This window comes from Microtus ochrogaster, unplaced genomic scaffold (genome assembly GCF_000317375.1).
Source record: "Microtus ochrogaster isolate Prairie Vole_2 unplaced genomic scaffold, MicOch1.0 UNK1, whole genome shotgun sequence".
NCBI classification, from domain to species: domain Eukaryota; kingdom Metazoa; phylum Chordata; class Mammalia; order Rodentia; family Cricetidae; genus Microtus; species Microtus ochrogaster.
The window spans coordinates 20,227,215-20,252,541 of NW_004949099.1; the positions used below are offsets into that span (position 1 = coordinate 20,227,215).

The following is a 25,327-nucleotide window of genomic DNA, read 5'->3' on the forward strand; positions in this document are numbered from 1 at the left end:
TGTATGTTGTGAAAGGGGATCTATTATATCGAACTACATGATATGAGCAGACTAATCCAACATGGCTGTCTGAAAACTGGAGAAACCTAGAATCCTAGCAGTGGTTTAATTCATGAGGCGGGATACCTCAGTACCCTAATATGGTCCTGAAGGCTAGAAGATTCAATGCAGAAATGCTGAAGGACCTGGGTTCTGCTGACAGTGACAAGAGGTGATGGCAAGCAAGCTCCACTGATAATTTTTTCTGACCTTTTTCTATCTGGGACATAGAAGATGACACACCCTGAGGATAGTCTTACTTCCTCAGATAACGATTCAAGAAAATACCCTTGTAGATCTGCCCAGAGAAGCTGTTACTGGACTCCAGATTCAATTAAGTTAACAATCAATATTAGATATCACAGAAGTACAACCTGACCTATAAAATTAGTATTAATTATTACCTACTTGATCCTGTAATTAAACCATCTTTCCTCTCTTCTAATGATTAGGGCTTCTTCAGAGTCACGATGATTTGCACATCTTCTTAGTAGAAGTGAGGAAAAGTTGAATATCTATCAAATAAGTATTGGTTAGGTACCTTTGAGACACCAAGTATGTGTGTGTTAGGTAGTTAAACAATTTGAGAAATCCAAGGTGTGTAAAATTAACTTTTCCCAAAGTACTGTACCTTCTACAGGAGAAACGATGGTACATAGGTCTGTCATGACAGACTTTATTGGCTAAATGAATTTTTGTTGAATGAATATGATTCTAGTTACAAAAGCTACAAGGTTTATAAGAAGATATTTTGCACTGTCAACCAGGTGATTTGTTTTAAGATATGGAAGAAAATAAAATCACAGCCTCAGCGGCAAGTACTACCCCTGTGTCACAGAGAAGCAAAGGTCCCAGGAGTAAGGTCCAAGGAGCAGCAGATTAGAGTTGACCAAAATGGCACTACCAGAGTAGGCTTGAGTGAAGAAGAGTTGGGTGTGGGAAATCATTGATTCCATACATAAAGTTATGAACATAGAAGTCGGACAGAAGAATTTGTAAAACGTTATCACGAATCTCTAATGACAAACAATCTATGGAAGTCGGTGGAAAGCTGGCTTTCTGTTTCCTGCCTCCCCACATTTTGTTTCTTAAAACAATAATGTGTCATATGGTAAGGGGATAAATTTTTCAGATGAGTGCAGCATCTGAGTTTTCTCTTTTTATTGAGGAAAAATGATCATTTCGCTTTTGAAGCAGTTAATCGAAGAATTGATACTCCTTTAATTTTGAGATGGCCCTCCATAAATGTTAAACATGTGAATCATAAGACCATGTTGACTACGTGATCATCTGTCCCTCCAGAGGTGTACTGTTCACAGTATTTCAGAATGCGGTGATCGTGGCATGTGTCAGTGTGTAATCCTAGGAAATCTCCAGTCAAAGTCTTCTCAGCACGCAGATGCCATAGTGTCAAAATTGTTTTCCTCTGGACTTTTTCATTAACCTAGTTTGCATCTCATGTTAGAATCCTGGGTTTGACCATTCCAGAACACTTATTAATGTTTTACTATGAAAGATTTTAATGTCTGGTTTTCAAACATCTATGTGGCACTAGGTGTGTTTTGAATGGTATTGACCCTGGAAATCATACCATTGTGAAAATTTTTTTAAGTTGCTTAGAATTTAACTAAGAAAAGGAAATGAGTTTAAATTTTTTTCCCACAAATTTGCAGCCAATAAATTAAGGATGGGTTTTCATTCAATGATGGTTTACAGTGAAGATGATAAAGCCGAGTACAAGAGGATTATTTGATTAAAACAGACCGCCTACTGAGACAATGTTAGGAAAGATATGGTGGCAGTGCTACCAGGACCCTGATAGTAGAAAATGTAAATAAAATAGATGTGAATACAGAGGTTACAAGATAGAAAAATATGCAATATTTTTACTAGAATTACCATTGACTAAAATCTTCCAATTCCAGAATAACGTAGTAAGATGTGGAAGGGAATTCAGTTCAAGGCAAACTGACAGTGTGATGGACTGTTCTGAACTTTAACTTCTTTCTTCTGTCCCAGCCACACAATCACATACCACTTATTAAGTGCTACCTAATTTATTCCTTCAAGAGATATTGGGATGGAAAGACAGTTCAGAAGATAAGAATACTTGCTGTGCAAGTATGAAGACTCTGGTTCATATCCCAGCACACACATAAAGAATTCAGGCATGTTCACTTGTGCCTGCGACCACAATGCTAGGAGAGAAAAATATAAACACTGGGGGTCTCTGAGTGGAGCCAAGTAGAAGCTCAGTGAAAAATCCTGCCTAAAGAAAATAAGGCAACTATCTCTCTCTCTCTCTCTCTCTCTCTCTCTCTCTCTCTCTCTCTCTCTCTCTCTCTCTCTCTCTCTCTCTCTCTCTCAGACACACACGCTCACACATGTGTGTGACATTGAATGAATATTAATTAAGTACCTTTTAACAATGTGGACTATATTGGCATGTAAGACAAACTGATACATCTGCCTATGGAAGCTCACCAGGTAAGGCAGATCAGCTCATGCCAGAAAGAAGAGAAAAAAAAATCGGAAATGAATGGGATCACAGCAAAAGGACACAGAGGCAATAAATGCCTCCCTACAGGCTTAAATTGGGACAATTTGAACATCAATAAAAATACTGTCTGCAACTGATTTAAGTATTAAATGCATAATAAATCTGTTCATTCATATGTCACAAGATGGATGAGTTCATAATAACCTGAAAAGTAGATTCAGCTTATTTCCATTTACCAGGGAAGACGATGAAAGCCTGAGAGGCAGCTGGCTCAGGACTCACCTTCTAACAAGGGTGGGTCTGCACAGTCCCAGGGTAATGGCTGGTCTTCACAGTCAGTGTTATTGATACTATTTCATACCCTCTTGCTTAATTCGTCCTCATCTGGTGCTTTTCATGTGGTACAAAAATGGTATGAACTTTTTCATTGTGGCTTTCCTCTGATATTTTTCTGTAACACTCAGTTTGCATTGGACCCCCACGAACAACTGCATGAAATACAAGGCCAAGGAGAGAGCTCCTATATTCTAAAATGTTTTCCTTCAAGTTTTAAGAGAAGTCTGGAGCATGAGGAGGGGGGTTTCCCCCCAGCAATTCCCGGCCACAGACTAGTTAAAAATAGTTGTATTAGATACAATTCAGATCAAATCTAAAAGTGACATTACTCTGTCTTATAATTTAAAAACTGTGTAAATATTTGTTTTGATCGAATCTGTTTGATTTTAAATATATCTTTCTAAAGGATTGTGTGTGTGTGTGTGTGTGTGTGTGTGTGTGTGCGCGCATGCACACAATATATGTAAGGGTGCCTGCAGAAGTGAGAACGGAGTGTCAGATTCCCACAGTCAAAATTACAAGTGGTTGTGATCCACCCTGTGTGGGTGCTGGGAGCCAAACTGAAGTCCTCTGCAAAAGCAGCAAGCTCTCTTAGTCACCAAAGCATCTCTCCAGCTACCACGAAATAGGTCTTAATCAAAGGAAACTTGCTTCTTAAGGAAGAGAAGCATATTTGAACAAATCTTCCTTCACTGAGGCAGTTCTTTAACATCAATATGTATTTACATGCTTTTCTTTCATTTCTATAATTTATTATACAATATCATTTTCTGTTTCTCTTCACTGCAGAACATACTATATTATTGTGTGTCCATGTGTATATGTGTATTGTAGCTTACTGTATAACTCAGCACACCAAACTATCAATACATGTAATCTCATTACCCTATTCACAGTAAAAGAGAAAGAGAGATTAAATAAAATTAAAGTGTAAGTTCTAAAATCACAATATCTAATATTACATTTACAAGTGCTCAGTAATGACTTGTAGCTGATAATCACCATGTTAAGTAGCATAGACTGAAGAACATATTTCTGAAGTTGCTCCGTGTTTCTAATATTGCCCACAATATTATTTTGGGGTGATATATGTGTTTTGAAGAATAAGTGTTTTTCGGTGTAAGTGAATGGTAATAAAATTAAACATCACTGGGAATGTAGTTCAGCATCCAAAGTAAGATAGGTTAGAAGAGATTGAGCAGTGTTCTCTATACTTATTCACAATTATTTTAAGTATGGGGCCCTAAAAAGCTCAGCGACTGTATAGAAATAAATCACTTTCATCCACAGGTTGTCAGGATACAGTAATTGTGTAATAACTGTTGCTTTCACATGATGCCATCTTCAGTTACATCATTATCATTAACTCTGGAAAGATGTTAACCCTGAACACTCATTGCTCTACACATGTGATTTTAAAATCCTAGTTCTGCCCATCACATCTTCTAAAGTCTTGAGAAGTTGACTCATCCATCCCAAGTGACTTCAGTACAGAGGCCCCCACTACTTTTTATGCTGCTTTACTATAATAACTCCTCCGGCAGTCTTTCCTTCCTCAATTCCACTGTAGTCAACAGTGTTTTTATATCAAGTTACAATTCTAGCACAAAAATCTAGCACATAAATCCCACATGACCTGCAGGCCACCTGCCTTGCTTCCATCCACTTTTCTTTCTCATCCCGTTCTTGTTCTGGCCTTATTATATCCAGCAGGAAGCAACTGTGACTAAATCCCAGTTGTGCCATGGATATAAATAAAGTTACATCAACTAGTATTAAATACAATTATAATAAATTGTGTAATCGTAATACGTGTTGGGCAGCACAGATAAGAATATGCCCAGCATGGCAGGACATTGATATGGAGAGTGGTACTTTGAAGTCCATTACTCTCCTTTTACATTAGTCCTTGTGGGATGCAAAGAGATTCTGAGATGACTAAGTTGATCCCTGCTCAGCCTCCTGTCTTTTCTATTTTTTTTTCCCAGTTTGGATTCAGAATTCAGGTGCTGAGGTTGCATCTTCGTGGGTTGTCTGTTTGAGATCTGCTTCAATCTCCAGTTCCAAACTTATTAGCCTTCCTTTGCTAGATTAAGACTCATGATCTATGAACAGAAAGATTTCTTAGGATAGAATTTATCATCTATATTTTGACTTCCAAGAGAATGTGTACATTTTATGGTTGCACATAAAATATGTATATAGCACATATGTATATACATGATATATTTTTATGCATTGTTATTTATGTATCATTCTATATCTAAACCTATAAATTTGCTTGAAGTTATGTTGAAAAAATTAAATTTCCAACCTCATTCAAAGATTAAGACAGTTTAAATTTAAATAAAAACATTAGCTAGCTTACCCCTCTTTGAGAATTGTCTTGTGTGAATGAATGTGGTTTGTGAGTTACATTTTTAATATTTATAGATGAGACTGAACGTCATGAGTGTTTGACCTTGAACATGATTCATTAACACTTTTAACCCCCTTGCTTTAGATGTATCTCAGGACGCAACTATTGTGTCTGTAGGCCATCATCACAGCAGTTTAGATTTTAAAGTTTGAGTTAGAAGTCCATTTCTGTTGTGTTTTATGTTTGCTGAGGTTTGAGTCCAGGGTCTTGTGCATAGTAGGCAAGTGCTCTCTACCATTGAGCTACAGCAAAGCCTCTATATTCTTGACTTTCAGTCCATGTCATTCATATACCAGACCTCATAGTAAAGGCTTGTTTGCCTTCTCATACTTTCATAATATCCCTTACTTTTTGTCTTGGGACAGTGATATTTTTGATTCATAGATTAATTCCATTTCTAAGTTTTTGTTTTGTTTTGTTTTGTTTTCTGCCAGCTTTTTAAATTATTTTTTATTAAAATTTTTTTATTAAAAATTTCTGCCTCCTCCCCGCCTCCCTTTCCCCTCCTCCCCCACTCCCTACTCTCCACTCCTCTCCCCCTCCCTCTCCAGTCCAAAGAGCAGTCAGGGTTCCCTGCCCTGTGGGCAGTCCAAGGTCCTCCCCCCTCCATCCAGGTCTAGGAAAGTAATCATCCAAACCGGCTAGGCTCCCACAAAGCCAGTACATGCAGTAGGGTCAAAACTCAGTGCCATTGTCCTTGGCTTCTCAGCAGCCCTCATTGTTCGCCATGTTCAGAGAGTCCGGTTTTATCCCATGCTTATTCAGTCCCAGTCCAGCTGGCCTTGGTGAGCTCCCAATAGATCAGCCCCACCGTTTCAGTGGGTGGGTGCCCCCCTCACGGTCTTGACTTCCTTGCTCATCTTCTACCTCCTTCTGTTCCTCATTTGGACGTTGGGAGCTCAGTCCATTGTTCCAATGTGGGTCTCTGTCTCTATCTCCATCCATCGCCAGATGAAGGTTCTATGGTGATATGCAAGATATTCGTTAGTATGGCTATAGGATAGCGCCATTTCAGGCTCTCTCTCCTCAGCTGCCCAAGGACCTAGTTGGGCACATCTCTCTGGACCCCTGGGAACCCCTCTAGAGTCAAGGCTCTTGCCAACCTTAAAATGGCTCCCTTAAGGGGGAAAGGGAGATGGGGAGAGAAAAGTGAGAAGGGGAGAATGGGGAGAGCTTGGGGGATTGAGATGGTTGGGATAATGGAAGGATGGATATGGGAGGGGGGAAGTATATTTCTTAATTAAGGGAGCCATTTCTAAGTTTTTAAAAAACTGAGCAGCTATTCTTTATTGTGGCTGTATAACTTTAAATTGCCATCAACAACTTGTAAAAGTATCTCTTTCTTCACAACCTTACTAACATTAATACTTTTTATCATTTAGATAGTGGCTATTAACTCACTGTGATCATGATTTTAATTTACCTAATGATTTGATATCTAGTTATTGTTTAGCTTTAATGCCCAATCTTTTGATAATATTATATTTTCTGCCCCAGGGTGATAATAATAATGAAAATACAGAAATTATAGCAATACAATATTACTACCAAATTCTATTGTTATTGGTGTACCAGGCATTTAAAACAGATAAAGTTTTTGTACATATTCATTAAATTGGCTTTTAAGTTCCTATTTGAAAGATAAAAAATATTGAGTTTTAGAATGGTAGTGTAATTTTTCTAAAGCATTCCTTCTCTTCTGAGTAGATCAATCGACTTGATGTTTCTCTTCTTGTGTGGGTCAAGAGGTTTATTTTTAATTAAAAAAATGCTTGAAATATTTGCCAGCACTTCTTCTGGGAGAGAGAATCCCATTTTTTTTTTCTGTTGAGTGGTTGGGAAGGCAATGAGAGACCTTGGAGGAACTGGGAGAGGGAGATAACTATGATCGAAATACACTGTATGACATTTTAAAAAATTAATAAAAAAGATGATTTAAAAAACAACTTCTAAAGCACAGTTCACAGAAATATATTCAAGGTTTCCTTGAATCGAAGTATAATTTCACTTTTAGAATAAATGCCCCCAGAAAACCTGAGTTTAGAAATAATAGGCATCTAGTTGCCAAATAATTGGTCTGAATTTATTCCAAATATGTTATACAAAATTAATCCATCTTCAATCTGGAAACTGGTAGACCAGAGGGCCCCTTTAGGACAGGCCAGTTTGAGTTCCCCAAGACGTGGAATAGAATCTTCCATGACTGTTTAATGAAAATGTATATAAAAACTGGTAACTCAAGTGATTTTCTCAGCCTGAGTGTTCCCAAATGCTTTGATAATTCTAAAACTAAATCAGAACAGGTCAAGGGCATCAGGATGCAGTTTGCCAGACTCTGAAGGTTTAGGCTTCTCCATAATAAAGTTATTCAAATTTTCACTTTCTTTCATATTTGTGTTTATAAGCTATGCCACAGGGAAGCTGAAGTCCAGCAAGACTCTTCTTATGTTAGCTACAAACAGTTAAGTTTGGTGTATGAGCAGTTAGCACACTGATATGATAACACACTATTTAGCAGTGTATAAGAACACACAAAGGATAAATCATAACAGGAAAGATAAAAACCTGAAGCACTAAGGTAGGAGAAGGAAACCAGATGCACTTTGTGGCTCCTTTCATAAAACATTCCCAGAAAAGGCTATTATAAAAAGGCAGAATGCGGATTGGTGGTAGCCTGGTTCTGGCAATGGACATGAGGATTGACTGGAAGTGGGTGCAAGGGGGTCTATTTGGGATAAAAGACATTTTCTTAATTCTGACTGTGGTGATGCCTGCAGAATCCTGTAACTGTACTAAAGTTTCATCAAATTCTATACTGAGATGTATGTCGTACTCCGTAAATTATGGTTGATCTCCATAATGTCTTTTTAAAAAGGACCCTCCAGATGATTCGCTTTGCCAGCACTCATTAGAGTCTTCTTTTCTTAATGATTATTTCATTATTATTTGTATTTCCCTACCGAGTCTTTATCATCCTATTACATACAGTGAGAGATCCTGCCATAGGACCCAGTTCTTGGATGAATTTCAACATTTTATCAGCCTTTTGGATGAAGACACGCTTTCAAGTTCGAGAATGACACAGCTGGAAGGGATAATGAATAGAACAGAGCTCCAAACCAAGGCTTTGAATTATTTTGACAGACTGAAAAACTGGGCCAAAAAAAAAAGAGAGAGAGAGAGAGAGAGAGTTGAAAATTAACAAAAAATAAATAAATGTAAAATCTGTCACTGACCTTCTTCCTCAGACAGGAAAGAGAATATATGCAGGTGGATTAGCTCATATCTTATTTTGAAAATTGTATGCTTATGATGAAGGGAGTCCCCAAAAAAAAAATCCCAGAGAGGACTTTGGAACAATGATGAAGACTCTGGCGAACTTACAAAGGTTTTCAGAACATACTGGAAGACTACTCATCTGAATACTCCATGATTTGAGTTTACATAATTTTGTATGTAATGACCTAATTCCACACTTGTAATTTATACAATATACCCAACCATAGTATATGTTTGTATTGTATAAGTGAGACCTCTCCCACCTTAGTCAAACAGCTAGAGTAGAGGACATACTTAGGGAACAAGCGATCAGACTGTACGGCTCCTGTTTCCATTTGAACTTTGTCATCTACTTTTATACTTCTTCCTACACCCAACGCTGTTCCTGAATACTCCAGCCAAGCAAAAATGCAGAAGCACAGGCATGCAGAGCTTCTGAACTTTGGGAGTGGTGACAGTGATTTTTTTTTTTTACCAATAACAGGATTGGCTTATGTTAGCTCAAATCCTTTGGGAGGGACTCATTCCCATCACTCTCCTTTAAAGTGTGGAGTATCTAATGAGCTGTATGAAAATGCTGAGGTATCAAAGGCTGTGGCCACTGGAGCAAGAAGGCAGTAAACTCAGTAGGAACAGCTGTTTAATAAAAGGCTATTAGTAGGCCAGAAAACAAAAGAGAGCTTGCTGAGGCGGACAACCTATTTTGAAATTAATTTGAAATAATCACTTAGGCATTGGTGTGAAAGAGATTTATCAAAATTCAGAAATGTTATTCAATGCCTCTAAATACACTTTTGAATATTTTTTCCTCAGAAATCTAAAAATAAAGGGCAGTCATATCTTTATGAAAACTAGAATGCGCTGTGTGCTTGCTTGATACACTTTTATTGTTAGGAAGAAAAATGCAAGGTGCTAGCTCAGCATAGACATAATTGCTATGTTCTTGTTTCTAAAGGTCGGGTGCACAGAGTAAAGGTAGACCAGGATGCCCTGTAGATCTGAGGACTAGGGGGTTAGAACTGAACTTCCAAACTTCTGTTTGGTATATATATATTTATAAAAATAACTCAAATGAGTTTTGAAAATAATGAATGAAAAATGTACGTTACTAAGTTACAAAGATGTTTTTACTTCTTGTTTAGCTCCTAAGTCTACTTAATATTTTATTTGACTCCGTAAAACCTTGATCACAACCTTGTCAAAAATTCAAATACTTTACTCTCCTCACTGATAAAATTCACTTACCTTAACTGAATATTGTCTTAATTAGATTTTCCTTCTTTCTATGTGGAACATTTGTCAACTCTTGTTAGACAAAGAAACATTTTCGTAGTATTTATTTTTTTCTTCTCTACATTCAAGTTTACAAAAAGAACATGGGTTTCAATTTCCACCAAAGTTTACCTACTGTTACTACTTTCTTAGACATTTAAAAGCTCTTTTATAGACCTAGGAATTCATTTACTTTTGAAACCATTGATATCGAATAAAATAAATTATCATTTTTAATCTGTATATTTGTAATCATACCATAATTAAAAAAAAGAAGAGAAATGTAGTGACTTGTATCTTTTATGAATGAAGAAGAAAAAAACCCCAAATCTATAAAATAATTTTACAACATGATGAAGTAGGGATTATTCCAAATAAGCAAGGCTGGTTTAACAGAGAAAGATGGGTTAATGTAACCCCTTGCAACCACAAACTAAAAGAAAAATGAACTCAACCGTATCAGTAGTTTGGAAAAGGGCTTGGAAGAACTCAACACTTATTCATAACAAAATCATTGAGTGAAATGAGAATAAAAGAAATTTTCTCACATGATGAAAAATATCTGTAAAACTCCTATAGAATATGTAATAGAGATAAAAATCATTAAAAATAAAGCTTTCCAAGAGATCCAAAAGAGTGAGGGTGTTCCATTTTACTTCCACTTTTCTATTACATAATACAAATTCTAGTTGACATTAAGTCAAGAAAAGGAACTAAAATGTACATTGCGCGAATGTCAAAATCACACTATAGGATCTCTGAAGGAAAGAGAAGGCTTAGTGGTAAAAACATATTCTGCTCTTGCAGAAGACCCAATTTCTGTTCCAAATACCCATGCTGGACACTCAGAACAGTCTGTACACCCAAATCCAGGATACCTAATGCCCTCTTCTGGCTGCCTGGGCATCTGTACCCAGGTTAACAATGTCCATATACATAATCAAAAATAAAATCTTTCAAATTTCTGGAAATAGGAAACATTGAAAATAGGGCTGCTAGATGCAAATTAAACAAGAATGGAGGACAAAAATCTATTTTCTTTAGTTTATTAATGAGAGTAAAATTTTTCAAATAAAAATGCTATGTGATTCACATTGGCACATCAGAAATGATAGCCTTAGAGATGAAGCTAGTAAAATATGTAGTACATAAATCTATAGAATCCTAATAAGATAAATCAAATATAAAAATACATGGAGAGAAATTCCATGTTCATGGATAGAAAATGCGGAGGGAGTGGGAATGGGGATAGCTATGTAAAATGAGAAAAAATTGTACTAAAAATTTTTTTAATAAAAAAACTTACCAGAAAAAAAATCAATATTGTCAAGATAATGTACTTTTGGTGAGAAAACAGACTAATCAAGTAGCATAAGTGAGCCCAGGAATATATCCACATAAACATGGAAACTGACCTATGATACAGGAGTAAAGGACATACAATAGGTAAGAAGAGTTTTTATTTTTAATAAAGGATGCTGGAAAACTGTAGACCTATGTACAAAAATTTAATATGGGCCCTCATTTCACACATTTCCTTAAAACTTAATGCTTTAAAAGCCCAAGTATAAAATGCTAGGCTACAGAACTGCTGCATGATAAGTATAGTGGAAAAAACTATTTTGCTTCAGTGTGAACAAAGACATTTCATTAAAGAATATATTGATAAGATGAATATTATTAAGACTTAGTTATAGCACTGTAAAAATACAGTGTCAAAAGGATGAAAAGACTAGCTGCATTTGGGGAAAACTTTTGCAAAGGCTACATACTCAAAAGGATTTTTATCTAAGATATAAAAAGACTTCTCTTACAACTTGAAAAATCACACAATAGTTTGAAAATTTCTTACAAAATTAGACATGCTTTTGCTGTGTGTACCAGCAACCACATGCCTGTATATGCTCAAAGGGGTTCATACTGTGTGCTGACAATATTCTGCTCTTAGCTAATATTCCTGACTGCCAGAACTTTGGAAAAAGTAAATATTCTTTAGTACCCATATTAGACAAACTCTTATTTATTTATTATTATTCTCACCTAAAAAACTGAGCAACCTGTGTTGTACAAAACCTCCACCAACCTGAAATGCACACTGCTAGACGAGGCATACAAATGGGTTACATGCTGCAAGACATTCTAGACAGGAATAAAACAATAGAAACAGTAACAATGGTGCTGGTCACTGGGGTTTAAAGGAATAGATTAATTAAGATATAAGATAATTAAGATATAAGATGGGTGAAGCAGTAACTCTAAATGATGGTTTAATAGTGAATACATGTCAACATACATTTGCCTAGATCCAAAGATTGATCAGCACTAGAAAGGAACCCAGAGCCAGGTGGTGGTGCATGCCTTTAACCCCAGCACTCGGGAGGCAGAGGCAGGAAGATCTCTGTGAGTTTGAGGCCAACCTGCTCTACAAGAGCTAGTTCCAGGACAAACTCCAATGCTACACAGAACCCTGTCTTGAAAAACAAAACAAAGAAAAGAAAAGGAACCCTGATGTAAGCTATGAACTAAGAGTAGAAATACTTAATCGTAGGCTCACCATTTATGAAATTGAAGTGCTCTGATTAGCGATGTTGATAATGGAAGAGACTACACATGACTGAATATAGGAAACATCAATTACTTTCTCCCATTTGTTATATATGAAAATGTATGTTGTGCATAATATAAAACTCCACTAAATCATTTTTAAACATAAATTTAATGAGTCTCGGTTCATTGCTACTAGGTCTAATATTTCACGAGTGCTTTTACACAAGGTTTTTGCTTGTATCATGTGTTTATTGAAGTTCAATAGTGTGAAAACAGCCCTTTTGTTCTTTCTATGCAACATGAACCTTGCATCTTTTCTTGCTCAATCTCTCATGTAATGGTTGTGATGATCTGGGATCAAAGTGTTCTTGATATCAAATGGATGTTAAAATAATGAGGAAATGGAATATCTAAACATATGCCATCAGGGATACAGTATTTGATGTTCATAACTATCAGTAATTAGCTCACTGACTCCAAGTTCTTAACCTATAGAAAAAACCTGCTTGAAATGACGGATTTAAAATATGTCTGAAACTTAAAATGGAATTGAAAACAGTACATTTTTCAGCATTTTAATTCAACCTTCCATCTGGATTAATAAGGCGATGTGATAGTCAGCTTTCCATTGCTATAACAAAAATGCCTATAACTATTGACAAATAATGAAGAAAGGGTTTATTTTGGGTCCCTGGTTTTAAATGTTCTAGTTCATACTTCGGTAGAACTATTGTTATTTGGCCTCTAATTGTGATACCAAATCCTAACAGCAGGAATTATATAATGGAGCAATTAATCACCTTGTGGCCAGTCAGTAGGAGAAAAAGTAATGGATGGGGGTCCCCAAATCCACATAACCTAAATATTTCCTGCAAGATGGTTCCTTTTACTGGTACACAGCACCTGACAAAAGCAACACCCTCAGAATCAAGTCTTGACTACATGGAAATTTGGGAGACTTTGACATCCAATATTTTACATATATTCAGTCCAGGTCTCATGCTTATAGTACTGTTTTAGTAAAAATTGACTTTGGAGTTGTGAATTGCTCTTCAAAAAAAAAAAAATAGAAGGAATGAAAACAAGAACACTAAGACAGCTGCCATATTGGGTGCAGGCTCAGGAAGCAGAGATAGATGTTACTAAGCTCACTTGCCTTTTTAGTTGACTCCCTGTGTGTGCGATAGTGCCACCATATTCATATAGGTAATCTCTGGAAACATTCTTATTGACAAACCTATTGATGTGTCTCCATGATGCTTCTAAATGCAAACCAAGTTGAATGTTGATGAGTGGGTTTTTATCAAAATGACATGCATTAATGAATGGATGGAAAACTTTAGTTTAATAAGATGAACCATTATAAAGATTTTAAATTTAAAGTTTATCCAAATATTTTTAAAGGCATTGCATATGATATTTATAAAATTTTGTTTTTGTTTTTTGTTGCGTAGCTTTGGGGCCTGTCCTGGAACTCCCTCTTGTAGACCAGGCTGGCCTAGAACTCACAGAGATCTGCCTGCCTCTGTCTCCCAAGTGCTGGGATTAGGGGCATGTGTCACCAATGCCCGGTGATATTTAAAAAATATTTTATATGACTTTTATAATATATGTGATAAGATTTAGTCTTGTTAAAGGGATAGACTACCTATTTGTTTTTCTATTGCATCATACCATGGCATGAATGAGATAGCACTGACGGCCATAAAATATAATTTATAACTTATACTTCTGGGTATTATTTTGGAGGTTATGTTCAGAGTAATTTTTTATTGGTAGCCAATTCCTTGGTCTAATTTCTATCATGAAAATAATATTAATTTGTATAAGATTGCTATTTGTGATCTTGGCTTTGTCCTTTATATCCTGTCTTTACGACACTAATTTTCATTTGCAAATGTTTTCACTACTGATGGGACAGTGCTGGCTTTAATTTAATAATGAAAACAGTACAAAGAAAAGCTACATCTGCATGGCTATTGGAATGGTCATGTAGCATTATGGTAGAGTATCTGGCTAACATTATGAACCCGTAGGTTTAAACCTCAGAACTAAAAAAAATAAATAAATAAATTGTATTAAAAGTCTTAAACAAATCTTGAGTGTTAACCACACTTGTTCCCTTCTCCTTAACCATTAAACCACTGTGCCAAATAACATAGCATTTATATATCTGTTTATTTTGTAACAATTATTTGTTTCCAGAAGATCTAGAAATAATATTTATTATTTATCTTCCATAATGTCACAATCTTGCTGCCTGAGGAGTCCACTGATATTTTCAGACACACCCACATATTTTTTCCTTCAAATTAAAATGAAAGTCTGTGTGTATATGTGTTTATAATGTAAACATATAAAATATATTAACCTCTATAAAAAGGTTCCTCTTGCCTTTCTGTTTCGTCCAGGGGTTCCTGAGATTTCAGGAAGCTTAAAAGCCTTTGGCTAGACATTGCTTTAATATCAATTGCTCTGTTCCTATGCCTTCGTAATTTCACAAATACATGAGAAATCTTCTTCAATATTTTCTTTTATTTTCAGTCTTTGTCACCTACAGAGAGCTTGGAAGACATGCTATCAGCATTTGCTAGTAAATTAATTTTCAGAAAAACAAATGACATGAACCAGTAAGTTTTATTTGTTCTTGAAAATAAATGTAGGCAGTTAAATTAAGACTTGGTAAATTTTCAATCTGAAAATAGAAAGGAGACTTCGAAAATGTGTGGGTCAGAACAGATTAAAATACTTTTAATTTTTCTTGGTTTCTCTTCTTGTACACACCTTGTTAATTACCACCATCAAAGGAATCCAACTATTAAAATTATCAGTATTTCATGGTTCCCTTCTTGGGCATTAGTCCAAATGTGCACATTGTAACTCCTTAATCCTTCAGGTGTAACTTTAATTAGCTAACATGTTTAGTTTGGGTTTGTGACAGTTAACAGTGTAAGCTCATGAGAGTAGCTAGGAGAGTGTGCTAAACAAATCTGAACTCTCAGACTTGTGTGTAGCTTTAAAGTCAATGCATGCTCTTTCTGCATTAGTACATTAAAGTTGCCTTCAATTGAAATGGATGCTTACAAGTGAGAAATACAACTACTTTAATGCTATTTAAATTGAATATAGACTCCATATTTAATAATAGATAATCTGGAATAATAGATAAAAAGCGATGATGAATAATACAGTAGTATCTAGCTTATTCATCTTCTTGTTGCTCTACATAGACATTTTGATTTCTATCAGGTATTTTCCTGGAAGCAAGCCTTCTTCATTTATGTAAATTATTATGCTTTACTATTAAAATCTTTGCACCGAAGCATCTATTGACTTGATTTACCTTTGTTGAGATATAAAGACAGCTCAGTGTGAGGAATTATTTGGTGCTTTGGCCAATCTTGAGAGGTTTAGAAACTTGTAGATAATAAGTATTGTTCTCTCAACAAAGTAGGTTGTGTTTTAGACATTATATAACATCCTATTTTGTTCACTAGGACTCACTACTGTGAATAAGTATTCCCAGTACTCATCAAAGTGGGGTTGTAAATGGACATATGGGAGTTGTGCCCTTCGGGCATTTTCTTTCTTGTATGGAACTGGAGTGTTTGCAGGCTACAGTAGAAAAGCCTGAACTCCACATCCACCATCTGTTTTCTGATTCCATCAGCCACACATTATATTGTTAGATGCCTGAAATTATTCTAGGAGAAACAAAGAAGTCACCTTTTTGTGTTTGTATATGTGCATGTATGTGTGTGTATCTCTGTTGGGTGTGTATATAATATAGTGTCATTTCTAGTGAGTTACATGTCTCTTTAACCACATATCCACAAGGACAAATGAGAACTAGAGAGATGTGAAGTTATTATGTCATAGATGGTTTAAGTTGAGGAAAAATTGGAATTAGTATCTTTGCAAGGATAGGACAAGCTTGCAGCCTGCTGCTGCGTAGACCATAGGGCTTATCCCCCCAGTTCACTCTATAGATAGGAAACAACTGCATAATCAGAAGGGCTTTCCCCCCAACTCATGCTATAGATAGGAAAACAACAGCAACTACAAACAACACCAACGTCCTAAGCACATGCACCAGGACTTTCCCTAGAAAGGTTCACTCTCATTTAGTAGGACTTCCCTCGAGGTATACTATCTTAGCCAAGAAGATACCATTTTTTCCACCTTTACTGGTTTACAGCTTTTTAGGCAGCAGGTTATTGTGTTCACTTGTCTGCAGAGATTACTCAAGACATGTTCTAAAGGGTAAGTCAGGAATTATGTTTAATGTTCAGGTTTCAGAGCTGCATGGACTTGTAATAGTCCAGCAAAGGTTTGGCTTTCTTGATATTTAATGTGTACAGTTTTAGAAAGTGGTACCTTTCAAATCCATACATGCAAAAAATCATTTATACTTCTATGGAAAAACTACTGATTTACACTTCTATACATCATAACTAAATAAAATTATTTATGAGGGATTAGCAATATGATTCAATATGCGACCATATCTGAAGATCTAAGTCCAATTCAGAGACTCTCATGGTGGAAAAGAGAAAACTGTTCTTGCAATCTGTCGTCTGAATTCCACCTGTGTGTTGTGACCTGAAAATGCACAGATGCACGCACACACACACACACACACACACACACACACACATACACAAACAAACAAAATATTATAATAATTACAGAACTATCAGGAAAGAAACTCAATCCCTAGAATTTATGTGTGTATGTCATTTTGTCTGCTTTGTATATATAATTGGACAAATTTCACATAAAATGTGGTTCAAAATTAGGAATATAACTAGTCCACTTTCAAATTACTGTTCTAAAAGTCAAGAGTGTAACCTAGAAAAGTAGAATATTTTATATAGAAAGAAGAAGTAGCTTCTTTTTAGGCCAAATCAATAAAAAAATATAAATAATTGTTATGTTTAATAAGTCTTTTACCTCTATACTCCTTATCTAAAAATAAGCATTCAGAATATAGCTGAAGAGATTGCCTGATCAAAGTATTGAAAATTCATTACACATATAACAAATACTCATTGCCAATTAAATATGTGTGAAAATGACTACAGAGATGGCTTAGCCATTAAAACATTTGTTGTTCAGGCATATTGTTAGATGCCTGAAATTATTCTAGGAGAAACAAACAAGTCACCTTTTTGTGTTTGTATATGTGCATGTATGTGTGTGTTAATGTGTTAATCATTAACAGAGGACGTTAGTGATTCCTAGCACCCACATGATGCTTGCAACTACTTGTAAACACCAATTTCAGGAGATCTGACAGCCTATTATGGCCTCCATAGGCACCATGTACACATACAAGTAGAAAATTTAGACACATAAAATAATAAATTAATAACAATTAAAATATAGTTCTGAGAATTGAAGAATTGAATTAATGAAATACAACCATACTGTAGCATTTTTACTAAATGCCTCTAGTGGGTTAACTAATGACAGTAAGAGAAGAAAAATACTTAAGTTCATATGTATATAATAATGTATGACCTGATATTGAATTAAATAATGTATATTCCAGTGTTTATTGGACCAGTGTACTTTATAAATTTAATTGTAATTTGTAATATGTAAGCACATTCACAGTGAAACATGGATAGACAGTAGACTGTTGTCTATGTCTCATAAGATAAACTATTAAAAATTTCACAGATCCTTCATAGCAACAAAATTCACTTGGTACACTGTTGTTAGCTTATTTGAACCATTTGCTATGTGTGATTAAAATCTTTAATTGTAGTTTTAGTGTTTAGGACAACCGATATCCAATGTGGTACAAATGTCTCTAAAGATATCTGTTTTCCTATTTTTCAAGCCCTTTCAATAACACTGGAAATTCCCTTTTGCTTAGAGTTGAAGTGAGTCTTCCATCATGGCGTTGACTGACTCTGAGGCTTTATTGCATTCTGGTGCTTCATACAGCATCTTCTGTGATCATTTGTGAGTCTTTTTCTGTGTTTCAATTTGTATCACAAATCTACATTGTCTTCTTTTTGACAATAATTGCCTTGTCTTTTATATCTTTTGACTTACCTGGAATCAGAAAACTGTAGCAGCTTAGAATTTACAATATTGCTTTGGTTTCCCCTTTTATTTCTAAATGTATCTGTGTAGTTTCTAAATCAATTCCACAGATACTCAATTGAAATCTACTAGAAGACAGGAATAAATACTCTCTAGATTAGTGTTGATTTAATGATACACAGAATGTTCATTAAATCTTTTAATTTGCTATGACAGGTGACTCGTACACTTCACAGATAATTTACCAGTTTGTATAGAACCTATTTTATAACAATTGCCAGTCCTTCATGGGAATGAAGGCTTAGCTCAACTGATGAAGTACTCATTATGTAAATATGAGGATCTGAGCTCAATCCCAGAACCCAGGTGAAAATGCCAGCTATGTTAGTTAAACAAATTCATTATGTACAAGAATAGTTCATAGACACAATAACAAAACATCATACAGGACTGTTGGGGGAGGGCCTGCTTGTTCATCCCGGCCGCCCAGCTAGCTTAGCCCCAAAATAACCACAGAGAAACAGTATTACTTAAATCACTACTTGGCCCATTAACTCTAAATTCTTATTGGCTAACTCTTACATATTAATTTAACCCATTTCTATTAATCTGTGTATTGCCACGAGGCTGTGACTTTCCAGGTAAAATTTTGGCATCCATCTCTGGTGACAGCTCCATGGCTGCTGGCTGACTTGCCCTTCTTCCTCCAAGCATTCAGTTCTGTCTCCCCTGCCTAATTAAGTTCTGCCCTATCAACAGGCCAAGGCAGTTTCTTTATTCATTAATGATAATTACAGAAAATACAGGAAACTCCCGCATCACCAGACAAATAGACAGGGTGAATTGTCAGAATTAAAATGAAGTCATGCTTTATATGGCATCCCCTTGCCTTTAATCCCATAACTTGAGAAGTTTGAGTAGGAAGAGAGTTTGAGACCAGCCTGATTGGCGTGGGACAATGCAGCCTCAATCCAACAAGATAGACCTGCTCATACTAACCCTTCCAAAAGTAACTAATTGGCAAGAGGTTACATAGAAATGTTCTTATGACTGATCACCTGACATTAACTGAAAGTATTCTAAGCTTGAATTTTACTTGTTTGTATTAATTTCAAACATGGGCTCATTTCACCTCAAACTTGATATGTTAAAGCAAAAACATGGGAATTATATTGGCAGTCATATCTGGTAGGGTCCAGACAGATAATGATTTTGTAGCAAAGAGTTTCTTTCTCTGAGCTCTGTGTGTGTGTGTGTGTGTGTGTGTGTGTGTGTGTGTGTGTGTGTGTGTGTGTATTGCCTTCTTTCAAACTCCCCATGTTCTAGAAGATGGACTTCAGATTGGTATATATTATTTTATTCCTCTTTCCAGTGTGTCTGCATTCAATAAATCTCTGGGCCTAGTGATATGCACTTGTAATCTCAGGAGCAGTTAGATTCCTGAGGTTTTCAGGCCAATCAGCCTAGAATACTTGCTGAGTTTTAGGTCAAGAAAGATAAACCTTCTGCCAAAACTAGGAGAATAATTCCCAAGGCATGACACTCAAGATTAATTTCTGGCAATCTCTTTCCCTCTCCCTCTCTTCCCCACAGAAAAAGAGAGAGAAAGATATAGAAACACACACACATACAGAGAGAGAAAGAGAGAGAGAGAGAGAGAGAGAGAGAGAGAGAGAGAGAGAGAGAGAGAGAGAGGTGTCCTTATTTCTAAATAGGTCTCAAATCTCAGAGACATAGCAGTTTCTGTCAGTACATCAGATTACTGATGATGATGAATACCTCAGATCTCTCTAATCTGAGGAAGCACTGTCTAATTGATATGTTAAATCAAGTTGAAAGTTAAGAAACTCTTGAAAGTTTCCAGTTTGACAGAATATCATGAGCACTGTCTCAGAGTATCCAGAAGTAGGATCAGCCATCTCCCTCATATTTCCTATATTTTCGAAATAAATAGATGGCCATATTCTCATTTATAAATCCTTTATTTTCCTTGTTGAAGTGATTAAAGAAAACTTTTAGTATTTGTATCATTATCATTTTCAATTCTGAGTTTTCTGTTTGATCCCTTTTAGTGGTATTTCAGTCCTTCCTTTAAGACATTGCATCAAGTTAAAGAACCCAGCAGATGAATCTGGATTCACTGTCTTAATGAGATGATACTGAGAATGAAGTACACATGGGTCTCCTAATTAACAAACACAGAGTGTGTTATCAGTTCATACTTCCAAGGTTGTTGTCTCCAGTCTTTGCATTCTATCAGTTTTTATAGGAAAATTATCCAAAGGCAGAGTTACACAGTTTTAATTCTATGAACATAAAAAATTGATTATCCTAGAGTCATTAAGAGCTGTTTTTACTGACTGAATATTTTGCTGGCATCAGTACTAGTTCCTATAAACAGCTGCACACTTTACTAGTAACATCCTAAAGTTCTTAAGCTGTAGGTATAAATAAATAATTCACCTTAATTGTGAACTCTAGTACCTCATCTCATCCATCAAGGCAGTAAAGAGAATTCTGTTGATATGAAGGTGATAAAGTTGCCTTTCATAGTCAACTAAAAGTTGACTTACAAAGAGAACTTCCTTTCTTTAATTTCTTTTATCATCTTAAAAAGTTATATTCACTCTCCAGTAATTGAGTAAATAGGGCTCCCTTAACATGCCTGTATAAAATGAGCTATATTGTTCCTGGACATTTCAGCATTCACACACCAGAAAATGGCATCCCTGAGACTTAAAGATGCCATGCCTTAGCTCTTTTACGAAAGATTTTGAGAGCAGATGAAGGCTCAGGTTTGTACTTCCAGGTGCTGGGGAAGCTGAGACTGGTGTACCACAAGTTTCCACCTGAGAACAGAAAACATTCAAGCCAACGCGAGAATCTAAGAGAGAGACAGACACTATTTCAAAATAAGATGTATAATGAGGGTAGAAGATATAGAATGCTTGTCCAGCACCCACATTGTCTTGGTTTCAAACTTCAATATTGGGAAAAGAAAAGACTTTTCTAAAACTAAAAAGTTGAAGCTGAGGCAGGTATAGCCAAGTATGTTAATCTCATCTAAGCATGTTAGTTAGATGTGCTTGTGTTATAAGTCATCAGATGAAGCCCAGACACTTATCTTGTTGGAAGCTTCTTATCAACTAAAACTTCCATTTTCATTTTATCCAGTGATTGCTCTTACTGTCTTTTTATTGTGGAGAGTTGAGAGTTGAGTTGACATCAGGGAAGGAATCACTGTTTACAGGCAACATTCCTTCTAGCACTGTTCTCAAATAAGACACTGTCATTACAAGCGCATTCATAATTAATGTGGTTGTAGGATTTAAGAGTTGTCTAGGTGAATGCACACCAAAATGTCTGTGGGAAATGTCCATGGTATTTCTTTAGATATGATAGCCAGCTAGGAATTTCTCTTTTGTTTTTAATCTTCTCATTTTCCTGCATTCTTTTTGCTGACTGGAAAACATTCATCATGGCTGGGTCTCTGATAAGTGGCCTGGGCTAACGGGTGGCCTTGAATAGTGGAGGAAATGGAAAGAGGGAATATTAGATCTTTAATTGATCATGGTGGAACTAATGCACTGTGCCTGTCTAGCTTATTAAGAGGTTTTTCTGTGTGTGAGTCAGAAATGAACTTCTTCTTTATTTGAGTTATTATTATTTTACTCATTCTCATATTTATTTGGGACTGCTTTTGACAGAATAAGGCAACACCTGAATGATGCTAAGAGACTCAGAGTTATGGAAGATTGGTGAGTCATTGAAATGAACACCGGGAATAATCTTAGAAACTCTGACAAACTCCTAATACTGACAAAAAAGAATGATACCATACCCACAGAATTATATAAGGTAGAAATTCTTGGAAAAAGTACAACACAATGTTTTGTAAGAACTGTTTTCCATTTAATGCAGCTCCTTGTTCTAGAGCAGAATTTCTAACCCTAAATGAGTTATTTTAGATTTCATGAAAACTTTCCATGCAGATATAATTTCATCCCTAGAGGAAAGTCTTTAAATTACTATCAGAATCTGGAACTTCAGAATGGTTTTGAAAATAGAGATCTTATATTCATCTAGAGAAAGTCTTCTTGTACTGTTAGAAGGTAATGTAGGATGTCTTAACCTCCTTTGCATCATTCTATCCAATATATTATTGACAACATCTGAAATTGACAACCACTTTACATTTTCATTTTTCATACCACTTTCTCACCCCAAATATCTTTCAAAGTACAGCTTAGAAATAATCTTTTGTTTTTCTAAGTTCTATTAGTGCTCTTACTTTTCTATTAAAATAATTACCAGTATGTCTAATACTTATATACTGAACTTATTCCTTGAATGCAAGTGTCAAGTTTGTACTTTTATAGAGATTCCAAACCATTTACACAAATGTCTTAACCTATAAATGCTTATTGTATAGTTACATCTTAAAGCCATTTGTTTATTTTTGTAGTTTATATGCTGCACAACTCTGTTTAAAAACATTTCATTGTAGAATAATTTAATTAGAGGGACCTCCAAGTTAGACCCAGGTTCAGCCACTGGAACATGGCAGAGAGACAGAGCAGATGGTGAGCACCACACATAGCTGAAAGGCACTTCTCATTTCTTGTCTTGTGTTCCTAACTATGCAGGTGACAATGGACATTAGATCAGTGATTGCATCTCTTTAGAAAAGTTAGACTTAAAAAATTCACAACCTGCTTCCTGCCAGAGACAACTTTTAGGCCCATGGATTTCTGTGTAGTTGGTATAAAACAAAGGAAAATTGATCATGTGTTCTTTGGAAATAACAACTCAAATTCATCATGTCCTACAAAAAGCATATAGCATTCTGTGAATGCAAAGATCATTTATGCAAGATAATATTCAATGTGCTTTGTCAATATTGGTCTAATTCTACCATATTGTTGTTTATCAACCAGATTCATTTTTCCTGGGGTCTTGTACCTTCTTGGCCTTTCTGGGGAGGGGTGATACTTGAGAATTTAACATAAGTTCAGAACCTCATGAGCATGGAGAGATTCTTCAGTGGGTAAAGCATTTGTGCAGGTGTTGGCAGAGACTACTTGTTCAGTTTTCGGCTGCCCAGATCCAAAATAATCACACAGAAACTATATTAATTGCAGTACTTATTGGCCAAGAGCTTAAGCATATTTCTAGCTAGCTCTTACATTTTAAATTAACCCATTTCTATTATATTATATTTTATCAAGAGGCTTGTGGTGTACTGGTACTGGCACACAGGCATCTTTCTCCTCTGGCAGCTACATAGCATCCCCCTGGCTCTGCCTATGCTCTCTATATATCCTTTCCATCCTGGCTATATTCTGTTAATCCATTGGCTTAAAGCAGCTCCTTTATTTACTAATGTCAATAAAATATATTCAGACCATACAGAGGGAAATCCCACATCATGCAAGTATGGAGGACCAGTCTTCTGACTACCTGGAAAACTACATAAATGCCAGGTAGGTGTGGTGCTCCACTATAATTTAAATTTCAGAAGGTAGAGACAAATAGAGAGCAAGCTGGCTAATGAGACCAGCTCTTTGGCAAGCTCTATGTTTGACTGAAAGACAGTGAGTCCATTACCAAATAAAGAGAAGAACAATGGAACGTGAGACTTGATGTTAACCTTAAGTTTCCACATGCATATACACGTATGTACAAATATGTACATGTACATGTAAACATGCATAAACAAGCATAAGAGTTGAAAAATACTTTTTAGGAGAGCCATTCCCTTTATTCTGTAAAAATTACAGAAATACCTTGCCTCCAAAATGAGGTAGAAAGTGTTTGCAAAAGGACCAACACATAAATGTGTGTGTATGTGCACAAACATACGCACACACATTGACATAATTAACAAATTGAGACATTATCAATCTAAACTATAGTAGAGGAAAATTGAAAAACATCCTTTGATTTGTTGAGATGGAGAGTACTTGCAAATTCCTTCTGAATGAATACTATTTACTTATCTGGTTTCTTGTACACTTGTACAACTTTACTCTCCAGGACTCATCTCTGAAGATACAGATTCTGCATTATGAACTTGAAGGGTGTAGTGATATTGTATCTGCATTTTAATGAATAAAGCTTCCTTGAAGATGAGCTTGCAAAACTAAGCCACTAGAGGCAAGGGAGTAGGAACATGCATCCTTAATCCCAGTACTCAGGGGGACAGAGACAGAGGAAACTCTGTGAGTTGAAGGCTACCATGGGGTATGCAAGATTAACTCAAAAAGAGATTCAGGTAATGGTGGCTCACATCTTTAATCCTAGTGTTTGGGAGTCACACACCTTTAGTCCCAGCACTTGAGAAGTGGAGACAGAAGTGATATGGTTTGGCAGAGAGAGGAACATAAAGGGGAAGAAACAGGCACTCACTGAAGTGTGGAGTCTAAGGATTCATGGGGACAGGATCTTGTCCTTTTGTTGGAAGATTTGGTAGAGGTAAAAGGTGTCTTTAGTAGTTGGCTACTTTGTTTTTCTGATCTTCAGCTTGGACCCCAGTATCTGTCTCTGGGATTTTATTATTCAAGCTGCAGGAGGGCAAAACAAAATGAACTTGGTGACCATGTAGAGGTTTAGTAGAAAAAACAGAAACACTGAGATTCTTCTCTCCTCTTCTTCACCTAAACTGAGTAGAACAGACAACTTTTGTATCTTCAAATGGAATATGTTATCAGAGTATTGATAATTTCTCAGCATGCACCAGGGGCCTTCAGAGACACATAACAAAGAGCATGCATGTGGATATGTGGAGTTGATTTTGAGAACCACGGTGGCCAAAAATGGAATCTCCAGCTGATCTGAATCCCAAACTTGAACCCAGAGCTTTTGATGTCCAAAGACAG

The 25,327-nt window shown here is 36.0% G+C and overlaps 1 protein-coding gene across 6 annotated transcripts in view; it reads left to right on the forward strand.

Moving 5' to 3' along the window:
- Positions 1-25,327, forward strand: part of Cntn4 (contactin 4) — a 1,000,475-nt gene that overhangs the window by 380,636 nt on the left and 594,512 nt on the right. Inside the window, exon 1 of one of the 6 annotated variants that reach the window (XM_026788155.1) lies at positions 22,167-22,207. The exons of the other annotated variants lie outside the window; for them this stretch is intronic. The gene's annotated coding sequence lies outside the window, so the exon portion shown is untranslated. Of the gene's footprint in view, positions 1-22,166; positions 22,208-25,327 lie in introns of those variants that run through there. 6 annotated transcript variants of the gene reach the window in all.